General features: G+C 37.7%; 1 non-coding gene across 1 annotated transcript; it reads left to right on the plus strand.

Annotated features, from left to right (window-relative positions):
* The first annotated feature begins 698 nt into the window (after nt 1–698).
* LOC112713391 (small nucleolar RNA R71) lies at nt 699–805 on the plus strand. Its single transcript, XR_003158364.1, has one exon. It is a non-coding gene; the product is annotated as a small nucleolar RNA R71 (small nucleolar RNA).
* Nucleotides 806–12,945: the final 12,140 nt, after the last annotated feature.

The following is a 12,945-nucleotide window of genomic DNA, read 5'->3' on the forward strand; positions in this document are numbered from 1 at the left end:
TAGGAGGAGTTTCAGTGACTTTCTTACTCAGCTGGCCCACTTGTGCTTCCAAATTTCTAATGGAGGACCTTGTTTCATTCATGAAACTTAAAGTGGCCTTAGATAGATCAGAGACTATGTTTGCTAAGCTAGAAGGGCTCTGCTCAGAATTCTCTGTCTGTTGCTGAGAAGATGATGGAAAAGGCTTATTATTGCTAAACCTGTTTCTTCCACCATTATTATTATTGAAGCCTTGCTTCTGTGGATCTTTCCATGAAAAATTCAGATGATTTCTCCATGAAGGGTTATAGGTGTTTCCAAAGGCTTCACCCATGTAATTTACCTCTGCCATTGCAGGGTTCTCAGGATCATAAGCTTCTTCTTCAGAAGATGCTTCTTTAGTACTGTTGGATGCATTTTGCAATCCATTCAGACTCTGAGATATCATATTGACTTGTTGGGTCAATATTTTGTTCTGAGCCAATATGGCATTCAGAGCATCAATTTCAAGAACTCCCTTCTTCTGAGGCGTCCCATTACTCACAGGATTCCTCTCAGAGGTGTACATAAATTGGTTATTTGCAACCATGTCAATGAGTTCTTGAGCTTCTGCCAGCGTTTTCTTTAGGTGAATGGATCCACCTGCAGAATGGTCCAACGACATTTTAGACAATTCAGAAAGACCATAATAGAATATATCCAAGATGGTCCATTCTGAAAGCATGTTAGAAGGACACTTTTTGGTCAGTTGCTTGTATCTTTCCCAAGCTTCATAGAGGGATTCACCTTCTTTTTGTTTGAAGGTTTGAACATCCACTCTAAGGTTGCTCAGCTTTTGAGGAGAAAAGAACTTGGCTAAGAAAGTCGTGACCAGCTTATCCCAAGAGTTCAGGCTGTCTTTAGGTTGAGAGTCCAACCATACTCTAGCTTTGTCTCTTATAGCAAAAGGGAAAAGCATAAGCCTGTAGACCTCGGGATCAACCCCATTGGTCTTGACAGTATCACAGATCTGCAAGAATTTAGTTAGGAACTGAAAAGGATCTTCTGATGGAAGTCCATAAAACTTGCAATTTTGTTGCATCAGAGAAACTAATTGAGGCTTTAGCTCAAAATTGTTTGCTCCAATGACAGGAATTGAGATGCTTCTTCCATATAAGTTAGAATTTGGTGCAGTAAAGTCACCAAGCATCTTCCTTGCATTGTTGGCATTATTGTTATTTTTGGCTGCCATGTCTTCTTTTTTTTCGAATGTTTCTGTCAAGTCCTCTCCAGAGGGTTGTGCTTTAGCTTCCCTTAGCTTCCTCCTTAGAGTCCTTTCAGGTTCAGGATCTGCTTTAACAAGAATGCCCTTGTCCTTGCTCCTCTCATATGAAAAAGAAGATAACAGAAAAGAAGAGGAATCTTCTATGTCACAGTATAGAGATTCCTTTATGTGAGTAGAAGAAGAAAAGAATAGAAGAAGGAGGAAAAAAATTCGAATACAAAGGAGAAAAGAGGGTTCGAATTTCAGATGAAGAGAAGTGTTAGTAAATAAATAAATAAATAGAAAGAGATGAGAGGGAGAGAATTTCGAAAATTAAGAGAAGAAATAAAATTAAAATTAAAATTTAAAACAATTAGTTAATTAAAAAGAATTTTGAAAAAAAAAAGGTGAAGATTTTTCGAAAATTAGAGAGAGGAAAGTAGTTAGGTGGTTTTGAAAAAGATAAAAAACAAACAAAAAGTCAATTAGTTAGTTGAAAAAGATTTGAAAATCAATTTTGAAAAGATAAGAAGTTAGAAAAGATTTTGAAATTAATTTTGAAAAAGATGTGATTTGAAAAAGATATGATTGAAAAGATATGGTTGAAAAAATATTTTTGAAAAAGATTTGAAAAAGAAATTTAGAAAGATTTGATTTTTAAAATTAAAATTGATTACTTGACTAACAAGAAACTAAAAGATATGATTCTAGAATTTAAATATTGAACCTTTCTTAACAAGAAAGTAACAAACTTCAAATTTTTGAATCAATCACATTAATTGTTAGTAAAGTTTTCGAAATTTTGAAATGAAATTAAGAGAAAGATTTTGAAAATCAATTTAAAATAAATTTTTGAAAATAATAAAAAATGAAAAAGATTTGATTTTTGAAAAAGATTTTGAAAAGATAGGATTTTTTAAATTGAAATCTTGACTTGACTAACAAAAAACAACTTATTTTTAAAATTTTTTGACTAAGTCAACCCAAAGATTTCGAAAATTATGAGTAAAATAAGGAAAAGATATTTTTTGATTTTTTTGAATTTAATAATGAGAGAGAAAAACACATGATGCATGCAAGAACACTATGAATGCCAATATGAACACCAAGAACACTTTGAAGATCATGATGAACATCAAGAACTTATTTTTGAAAAATTTTCAAGAAAAGAAAAATATGCAAGACACCAAACTTAAAGATTTTTCATGTTTAGACACTATGAATGCAAGAATGCATATGAAAAACAACAAAAGACACAAAACAAGAAAATATGAAGATCAAACAAGAAGACTTACTAAGAACAACTTGAAGATCATGAAGAACACCATGCATGAATTTTCGAAAAAAAAATTTTTAGAAAAATTAAAAAGATGCAATTGACACCAAACTTAAAAATTGACACTAGACTCAAACAAGAAACATAAAATATTTTTTGTTTTTATGATTTTATTAATTTTTTTGGTTTTTTCAAAAATTATTATTAGAAAAACGAAAAAGAAAAGAATTTTTTTTTTAAAAGATTTTTGAAAACTTTTTGAAAATAAAATAAGAAGAAAATTACCTAATCTGAGCAACAAGATGAACCGTCAGTTGTCCAAACTCAAACAATCCCCGGCACCAGCGCCAAAAACTTGGTGCACGAAATTGTGATCTCTAACAATGGCGCTCAACTTGTTACGCGCGTTTATAAACTCAACACTTTCTTCACAACTTCGCATCACTAACCAGCAAGTGCACTGAGTCGTCCAAGTAATAAACCTTACGTGAGTAAGGGTCGATCCCACGGAGATTGTTGGTATGAAGCAAGCTATGGTCACCTTGTAAATCACAGTCAGGCAAATTCAAGTGGTTATAATGGTTTTCGAATATAAAGATAAATAAAGCATAAACTAAGATAAAGATACTTATGTAATTCATTGGTGGGAATTTCAGATAAGCGCATGAAGATACTGTGTTCCTTCTGAATCTCTGCTTTTCTACTGCTTTCATCCAATCATTTTAACTCCTTTCCATGGCAAGCTGTATGTTGGGTTTCACCGTTGTCAATGGCTACCTCCCGTCCTCTCAGTGAAAATGGTCCAAATTCTCTATCACAGTACGGCTAATCATCTGTCGGTTCTTGATCATGTCGGAATAGAATCCATTGATTCTTTTGCGTCTGTCACTACGCCCAACAATCGCGAGTTTGAAGCTCGTCACAGTCATTCCATCTCAGATCCTACTCATAATACCACAGACAAGGTTTAGACTTTTCAGATCTTAAGAATTGCGGCCAATAATTCTAGCTTATACCACGAAGATTCTGATCTCACGGAATGGGAGGCTCGGTTGTCAAGCGAGGCACCCATGCATCATGGACCAGGAATCCAAGAGATACACACTCTAGGTTTCGCTTGTAGAACGGAAGTGGTTGTCAGGCACGCGTTCATAAGGACGGATGATGATGAGTGTCACGGATCATCACATCCATCAGGTTGAAGTACGAGTGATATCTTAGAATAAAAATAAGCTTGAATTGAATAGAAGAACAATAGTAATTGCATTGATACTCGAGGTACAGCAGAGCTCCACACCTTAATCTATAGTGTGTAGAAACTCCACCGTTGAAAATACATAAGTGATGGTCCAGGCATGGCCGAATGGCCAGCCCCCATGAAGGTCTAAAATCGCATACACTGATTAAAGATCTGGTCAAAGACTACTAATACAATAGTAAAAAGTTCTATTTATACTAAACCAGCTACTAGGGTTTACAAAAATAAGTCTAAGTGTAGAAATCCACTTCTGGGGCCCACTTTGATGTGTGCTTGGGCTGAGCTTAAGCTTTACACATGCAGAGGCTTCTCTTGGAGTTAAACGCCAAGTTGTAATGTGTTTTTGGCATTTAACTCTGGTTTGTGACGTGTTTCTGGCGTTTTACTCTAGAATGCAGCATGGAGCTGGCGTTGAACACCAGTTTGCGTCATCTAAAGTTGAATAAAGTATGGACTATTATATATTGCTTGAAAGCTCTGGATGTCTACTTTTTAACGCAATTAGGAGTGCGCCATTTGGAGTTCTATAGCTCCAGAAAATCCATTTTGAGTGCAGGGAGGTCAGAATCTAACAGCATCAGCAGTCCTTTGTCAGCCTCCTATCAGATTTTTGCTCAGGTCCCTCAATTTCAGCCAGAAAATACCTGAAATCATAGAAAAATACACAAACTCATAGTAAAGTCTAGAAATATGAACTTTGCATAAAAACTAATAAAAACATCCCTAAAAGTAGCGTGATCCTACTAAAAACTACCTAAAAACAATGCCAAAAAGCGTATAAATTATCCGCTCATTAGGAATCACCTAATAAATAATAACTTAGTTGCATAGAGTAACAAAGAAGTGAAGAAATTTATGCCAAATTATATGGCAGGTCCCTAAAAGATTTCAGAAGCATAGAAACTTGTATGCTCTATATGAAGTATACTCTAAACTTTATGTTCAGTAGATAAAGATCTATAGCTGAATCTATCATGATAGTTATGAGTATAAGAATTTGACATAAAAGTAGAAAACACCATCATTAAAAACAACTTTATGAGTACTAGATAAAGTGCATCCAACTCTTAATAAGCTTCGCAAAGATTTGGAATATAATAGCAAGATACATACCAAGTCTAAGTACACTACTACAAGCAAAATAACCACCAAGGTTTTTCCCACTATCAGCCAACAATTTTACAATTCCATCCAACAATAAAAGAAAGACATAAAGAACATATTTCAGAATAACCAGCTGGAGAGAGAGAAAAAGAGAGAGAGAAGAAGAAGAAGAAAGAAAGAAGAGAGGATTATCTGTAATATAAGCGTTAGGTCCTTGAGTCCACCAACTAGCACATGCATCAAATAGCAGAGCTACAACTTTTGTGCTCTGAGCCTTTAAAAAAACCAACAAACTAGAATCATGTAGTAACAAGTTATCACTTATCACCATATAATGACACCTATAGAATTGTATAGAATTTCATGACTCTAATTCTAAAATAAACACTAAGTGTAGCATGTTCAAGATAGTTTGGTCTCCTAAGATATTCCATGTAGTATTGCAAAATAAAAATTCATAGATTTAAGAAGCATTATTAAAAATAACTAAGTAGATAAATATAGTAATAACAAAAGATAAAAGATAAATGGCAATTAATCAAAAAAGTTTTGAGGATGAAACCAAATATTCCACTCGAAACAAACCTTTTGGAACATGGGGTAGCACTAGAACAGGAAGCCTGCATGAAGAAGTGAACAACAGTATATAAGTAGAGATCATACTGAAAAATAGAAGAAAAATCGAGACAAAAATAAGGAACATAGCTTATCCTTCAAGAGTATGAAGATTTCTCTTTATGTAATGCCATAAGCAGAAAGCAAATATATCAACTAGTATGATCAAGCTTACTTGTTCCGCATATAAGACATTACTCGACCCTCATTTAGAAGGCTGTGATCTTCTAAAACTACAGCAACAACATCATAACCTCGAAGAGTCAAGCTCTCATAAGCAGAAATTGTTCCAGAAATGTGCAAATAGCGGACCTAGAAAAATGTGCAACCTTTTGCATTAACATATAAATTGAGACATATATTCATTTGAAATTGAAATTATAACTAAAGTACCAAAATTCTGGAGCACCAAATTCACTTATATAAGTCACATTAAAGTGATCCAGAAGCACCGGGACTCGTAACTCCACCTGCAGTTTCCACCACACACATAGAAGGTATTGAAGACTCTGTGGAGAATTGTTGCTTCTCTCTGGAACCCTTTAGATTCTTTTCGTAAAAATCACAATATTAAGTTTGTTAATTAATCCTACTAAAATTCTTTCATGTTAAACTATTATTCTAATATTATCTTACCTTTGATTTCTGCATTGTGTTTTTAGCATTAAGCACTTTGATTCCATTACTGCTTTCACCTGAGAAAGAAAGGAAATTTCAGTTATAGTACTAAGAACTTCTCAGATACTGTTTCGAAGGTTACCTGAAACTGGAGGTCGATCTCGGATGAGATCAGCTGTTGTGACTAGAACTGTCGTGTCTGACTTATTGGACTTGGCGGTGCTGCTGATCCTTCGTCACCGGAGGGTGGTGGTACCTACAAGAGACTCCGATGCTTAAGTTAGCACGTGCTTTAGGTAGGTTTTTTGTAGAATCAGAGTATGAGTTATACCTGCGTGCTCCAGTGTATTTATAGTAATGTTGAGTGGCATTCCTTGAGATAAGATAGTTATCTTATCTTATCTTTTAGTTGAACCGCCTTATCTTTCTAGGCTTTGCCACCTTTGGAATGGGCTGCGTTCCTTTGTTTGGGCCTGCTTGGGCCTCTATAGTGATTTTGGCTGAACTCTTTAAGAAGAGGTCGGAGGCAACCCAACCTGAAGAAGTCAGTCGCTTTTGTCTTTAATCAGCTCGGGTCACATAGCTCGGGATAGGGTATGAACAGTGCCCCTGCTTGACCCCGATCTTACCCTTGAGGTCGTGTCTTTAGACTTCGACCCCTTTTGGAAGTCGTGCTCGAGCATTTTGCCTTTAGTCGACCTCCTGCATAACTCCTGGTGGGATTCCTTGAATGCGAAGCGTTTTCCTTCTTCTCTTTTTTTAATTGCCGTGCGCGTTGTGCTTCCTTGAGAACATGCGAGGGTTTAAAAGCTTATTAATTTCCCTTTGCCATTTCCTCTTTTTCCTCTTTTGCATTTCATTTTAAGATTTAAAGAATCCTTTTTCAGTTTCTTCTTTCTTTTCTTTCCTTCGTTCGTTTGTTCACTGAGTGCTTCGTTATCTGATTTTCACGCCCCCAAGCTTTCTCTCTTCTTTGCTCAGGAGTCATTCGTTGGCGTGGACTTGATCATCGTTTCTGTCTGAGCTGCGCTTGTTTCCTTTTCTTGCACAGGTCGGTATTCTCTTTCCTTTTTATGCTTTGATGGTCGTCTTTATGTGTTCTTTCCCTATTGCATGTTTTGCAAAGTTTTGATATTTATTGGTTTTGCCTTGAGAAGCTTGATTCTTTCTGCAAAAGATTGCATTTTTGTGGTGTCGTGATTTTCTCTACTGCTCCTGTTTGAGGAAGATGTGCACCTCTTAGGTTTCTTGATAGTTTCGCTTTCATATGGCCTTTTGCTTTTGTTTGCTGTTTGTAAGAAAAAACGCTAGCACTTAGGTAGAATTCCTTGCATGTTTTGAGGGGGTTACTGGTGGTTTGGGCTTCCAATTTTTGCGTCGCTTTCCCTTTTCTTTGCCATGTTGCTACCTCCAAAGGGTGCCCCTGGGTTTTGCTAAGTATTCTTTGTTTTTCATGGATCCTGGGGTGACCTTTTTGTTACCCCACCTCTGTGTTTATTGGTTGTTCCTTCTCTTTTTTTATTTTGTCCGAGTTGTTTAGTAGTGACCCCTGTTATCTTCCTTTGCTGTAGGTGTAGTTTGTCGTATGTCTTCTTGAAAAAATATTGTTGAGATGTCTACTAAGATCCCTGATGGCATGTCTGACTGGCTGGACTCTATAGTCCTAATGTGTGTTACAGTGGCCGATTTAGAGTACTGCGAGAGGCTTAGGAGATTCCATTGGATTTGTAGCAATAAAAATGATGAAAAGAACTATGAGTTGATGTCGCCTGACCTGGAGGAGAGGGTTAGCTTTCCTTCCTTAACTCAAGAAGAACGGCCCTTTTTCTATTCCTATGACTACTTTTTTAGCCTGTTGAGTATCCACCTTTCCCTTTTCTGCTTTTGAGACCAACCTTTTATGGGCTTGCAACGTAGCTGGTGGACGAAATTGTGATTCAAACTTAAATTGTTGTTCGAAATTGATTCCCAGGTAATGGCCCCAAACACTTGGTGCTCAATACCATGGTCTAAACATAATTTCACAACTTTGCTCAACTAACCAGCAAGTGTATTGGGTCATCCAAGTAATAAACCTTACGTGAGTAAGGGTCGATCCCACAGAGATTGTTGGTATAAAGCAAGCTATGGTCATCTTGTAAATCTCAGTCAGGTGGATAATAAATGGTTATGGAGTTTTCGAATAATAATAATAAATAAACTGAAAATAAAGATAGAAATACTTATGTAGATCATCGATGGGAATTTCAGATAGGCGTATAAAGATGTTGTGCTCCTTCTGAATCTCTGCTTTCCTACTGCCTTCATCCAATCCTTCTTACTCCTTTCTATGGCAAGCTGTATGTAGGGCATCACCGTTGTCAATGGCTACACCCCATCCCCTCAGTGACAAAAGGTCCAAATGCTCTGTCACGGCACGGCTAATCATCTGTCGGTTCTCGATCATGTTGGAATAGAATCCCTTGATTCTTTTGCGTTTGTCATCACGCCCAGCAATCGCGAGTTTGAAACTCGTCACAGTCATTCAATCCCGGAATCCTACTCGAAATACCACAGATAAGGTTTAGACTTTCCGGATTCTCATGAATGCCGCCATCAATTCTAGCTTATACCACGAAGACTCTGATCTCATGGAACGGAAGGCTCGGTTGTCAGGTGAGGGCAACCATGCGTCGTGCATCAGGAATCCAAGAGATACACACTCTAGCTTTCGATTGTAGAATGGAATTGGTTGTCAGGCACGCGTTCATAGGGACGGATGATTATGAGTGTCACGGATCATCACATCCATCAGGTTGAAGTACGAATAGTATCTTGGAATAGAATTAAGATTGAATTTGAATAAAAGATAGTAGTAATTGCATTAAAACTCGAGGTACAGCAGAGCTCCACACCCTTAATCTATGGTGTGTAGAAACTCCACCGTTGAAAATACATAAGTGATGAAGGTTCAGGCATGGCTGAATGACCAGCCCCCATAAACGTGATAAATAGCTTCCTAAGATGAATAATAGAATAAAAATGAGACCAAAGATGTAACGTGGTCAAAAGATACTAATACAATAGTAAAAATGTTCTATTTATACTAAACTAGCTACTAGGGTTTACAGAAGTAAGTAATTGATGCAGAAATCCACTTTTGGGGCCCACTTGGTGTGTGCTTGGGCTGAGCTTGAGCTTTACACGTGCAGATGCTTCTTTTGGAGTTGGACGCCAAGTTGTAACGTGTTTTTGGCGTTCAACTCTGGTTCGTGACGTGTTTCTGGCATTTGACTCCAGAATGCAGCATGGAACTGGCATTAGCACCAGTTTACGTCATTAAATCCTGAATAAAGTATGAACTATTATATATTGCTGGAAATCTCTGAATGTCTAATTTCCAATGCCATTGAGAGCGCGCCATTTGGAGTTCTTTAGCTCCAAAAAATCCATTTCGAGTGTAGGGAGGTCAGAATCCAACAGCATCAGCAGTCCTTTGTCTGCCTTTTATCAGAGTTTTGCTCAGGTCCCTCAATTTCAGCCAGAAAATACCTGAAATCATAGAAAAATACACAAACTCATAGTAAAGTCTAGAAATGTGAATTTATCATAAAAACTAATGAAAACATCCCTAAAAGTAAATATATCCTATTAAAAACTACTTAAAAATAATGCCAAAAAGCGTATAAATTATCCACTCATCACAACACCAAACTTAAATTGTTGCTTGTCCCCAAGCAACTGAAAATCAATTAGGATAAAAAGAAGAGAATATACTATAAATCCCAAAATATCAATGAAGATTAATTCTAATTAGATGAGCGAGACTTGTAGCTTTTTGCTTCTGAACAGTTTTGGCATCTCACTTTCTCCTTTGAAGTTCAGAATGATTGGCATCTATAGGAATTTAGAATTTCAGATAGTGTTATTGATTCTCCTAGTTAAGTTTTTTGATTCTTGAACACAGCTACTTTTATGAGTCTTGGCCGTGGCCCTATGCACTTTGTTTTCCAGTATTACCACCGGATACATAAATGCCACAAACACTTAGTTGGGTGAACCTTTTTAGATTGTGACTCAGCTTTGCTAAAGTTCCCAGTTAGAGGTATCTAGTGCTCTTAAGCACACTCTTTTTCCTTTGGATCATGACTTTAACCACTCAGTCTCAAGCTTTTCACTTGGACCTGCATGCCACAAGCACATGGTTAGGGACAACTTGATTTAGCCGCTTAGGCCTGGATTTTATTTCCTTGGGCCCTCCTATCCATTGATGCTCAAAGCCTTGGATCCTTTTTACCCTTGCCTTTTGGTTTTAAGGGTTATTGGCTTTTTCTGCTTGCTTTTTCTTTTTCTTTCTATTTAATTTTTGCCCCCCCCTTTTTCTTGGCAAGCTTTTGCTTTTTCACTGCTTTTTCTTGCATCAAGAATCAATTTTCATGATTTTTCAGATTATCAATAGCATTTCTCTTTGTTCATCATTCTTTCAAGAGCCAACAATTTTAACATTCATAAACAACAAGATCAAAAAATATGCACTGTTCAAGCATTCATTCAGAAAACAAAAATTATTGTCACCACATCAATATAATTAAACTAAATTTCAAGGATAATTTCGAAATTCATGTACTTCTTATTCTTTTGAATTAGAAACATTTTTCATTTAAGAGAGGTGAAGGATTTATGGAATTTATTCATAGCCTTAAGACATAGTTACTAACTACTAATGATCATGAAGTAGAGACACAAAACATAAACAAACATATAGCATAAATTCGAAAAACAGAAAAAAATAAGAACAAGGAATGAGTCCACCTTAGTGATGATGGCGCTTTCTTCTTGAAGAACCAATGATGTCCTCGAGTTCTTCTATGTCTCTTCCTTGCCTTTGTTGCTCCTCCCTCATTGCTCTTTGATCTTCTCTAATTTCATGGAGAATGATGGAGTGCTCTTGATGTTCCACCCTTAATTGATCCATATTGTAACTCATATCTTCTAGAGAAGTGTTGAGTTGTTCCCAATAGTTGTTGGGAGGAAAGTGCATTCCTTGAGGCATCTCCGGGATTTCTTGGTGATGAGCTTCCTCATGCGTCTCTTGGGTTCCATGAGTGGGCTCTCTTGTTTGCTCCATCCTTTTCTTAGTGATGGGCTTGTCCTCCTCAATGCGGATGTCTCCTTCTATGATAACTCCAGCTGAGTAACATAGATGGAAAATAAGATGAGGAAAATCTAGCCTTGCCAAGGTAGAGGGCTTTTCGGCTATTTTGTAGAATTCAAGGGAGATGACCTCATGAACTTCTACTTCCTCTCCAATCATGATGCTATGAATCATGATGGCCCGATCCACAGTAACTTCGGATCGGTTGCTAGTGGGGATGATGGAGTGTTGGATGAACTCCAACCATCCTCTAGCCACAGGCTTGAGGTCCAGTCTTCTTAATTGAACCGGCTTGCCTTTGGAGTCTCTTTTCCATTGAGCTCCTTCAACACATATGTCCATAAGAACTTGGTCCAACCTTTGATCAAAGTTGACCCTTCTTGTGTAAGGGCGTGCATCTCCTTGCATCATGGGCAAGTTGAATGCCAACCTTACATTTTCTGGACTAAAATCTAAGTATTTCCCCCGAACCATTGTAAGATAGTTCTTTGGATTTGGGTTCATACTTTGATCATGGTTCTTAGTGATCCATGCATTGGCATAGAACTCTTGAACCATTAAGATTCCAACTTGTTGAATGGGGTTGGTCAGAACTTCCCAACTTCTTCTTTGGATCTCATGTCGGATCTCCGGATACTCATTTTTTCTTGAGCTTGAAAGGGACCTCAGGGATCACCTTCTTCGTGGCCACAACATCATAGAAGTGGTCTTGATGGGCTTTAGAGATGAATCTCTCCATCTCCCTTGACTCGGAGGTGGAGGCTTTTGTCTTTCCTTTCCCTTTTCTAGAGGTTTCTCCGGCTTTAGGTGCCATTAATGGTTATGGAAAAAAAAAGCTATGATTTTACCACACCAAACTTAAAATATTGCTCGACCTCGAGCAAGAGCAGAAAGAATAGATGAAGAAGAAGAAGATATAGAGGAGAGGGAGAGAAGGTTATGTCTCGGCCAAGGAGGGGAAGAGAGGGTTGTGTTGTGTGAAAATGAAGAAGAATGGAGGGGTATTTATAGTGGAGGGAGAGGGGTTAAGTTTCGGCCATATTGGGTGGGATGGGAAAGTGATTTTGAATTTTGAAGGTAGGTGGGGTTTATGGGGAAGAGTGGAAGGATGTGAGTGGTAAGGGGGGTAATTGGAAAGAGAGATTGAGGTGATTGGTGAAGGGTTTTTGGGGAAGAGAGTTTATGGGGAAGAGAGGATGAATGTAAAGAAGAGGAGAGAATGTGAGTTGAGGTAGGTGGAGATCCTGTGGGGTCCACAGATCCTGAGATGATCCTGTGGGATCCAGAGATCCTGAGGTGTCAAGAATTTACATCCCTGCACCAATTAGGCATGTAAAATGCCTTTGCATACAATTCTGGCATTTAAACGCCGAAGTGATGCTTATGTTGGGCGTTCAATGGCCAATTGCAGCATGTTTCTGGCATTGAACGCCAGTTCCATGCTTGTTTCTGGCGTTCAGCGCCAGCTCTCCTCAGGGTATATTCCTGGCATTCAAACGCCAGGATGCTGCTTGTTTCTGGCGTTCAATGCCAGATCCATGCTCTGTTTTGGCATTGAACGCCAGCCAGATGCTCCTTACTGGCGTTTGAACGCCAGTAAGTCCTTCCTCCAGGGTGTGATTTTTCTTCTGCTGTTTTTGATTATGTTTTTAATTTTAGTATTTTTTTGTGACTCCATATGATCATGAACCTAATAAAACATTAAAGAACAATAAAAG

Source organism: Arachis hypogaea, chromosome 9 (assembly GCF_003086295.3).
Source record: "Arachis hypogaea cultivar Tifrunner chromosome 9, arahy.Tifrunner.gnm2.J5K5, whole genome shotgun sequence".
Classification (NCBI taxonomy): Eukaryota; Viridiplantae; Streptophyta; class Magnoliopsida; order Fabales; family Fabaceae; genus Arachis; species Arachis hypogaea.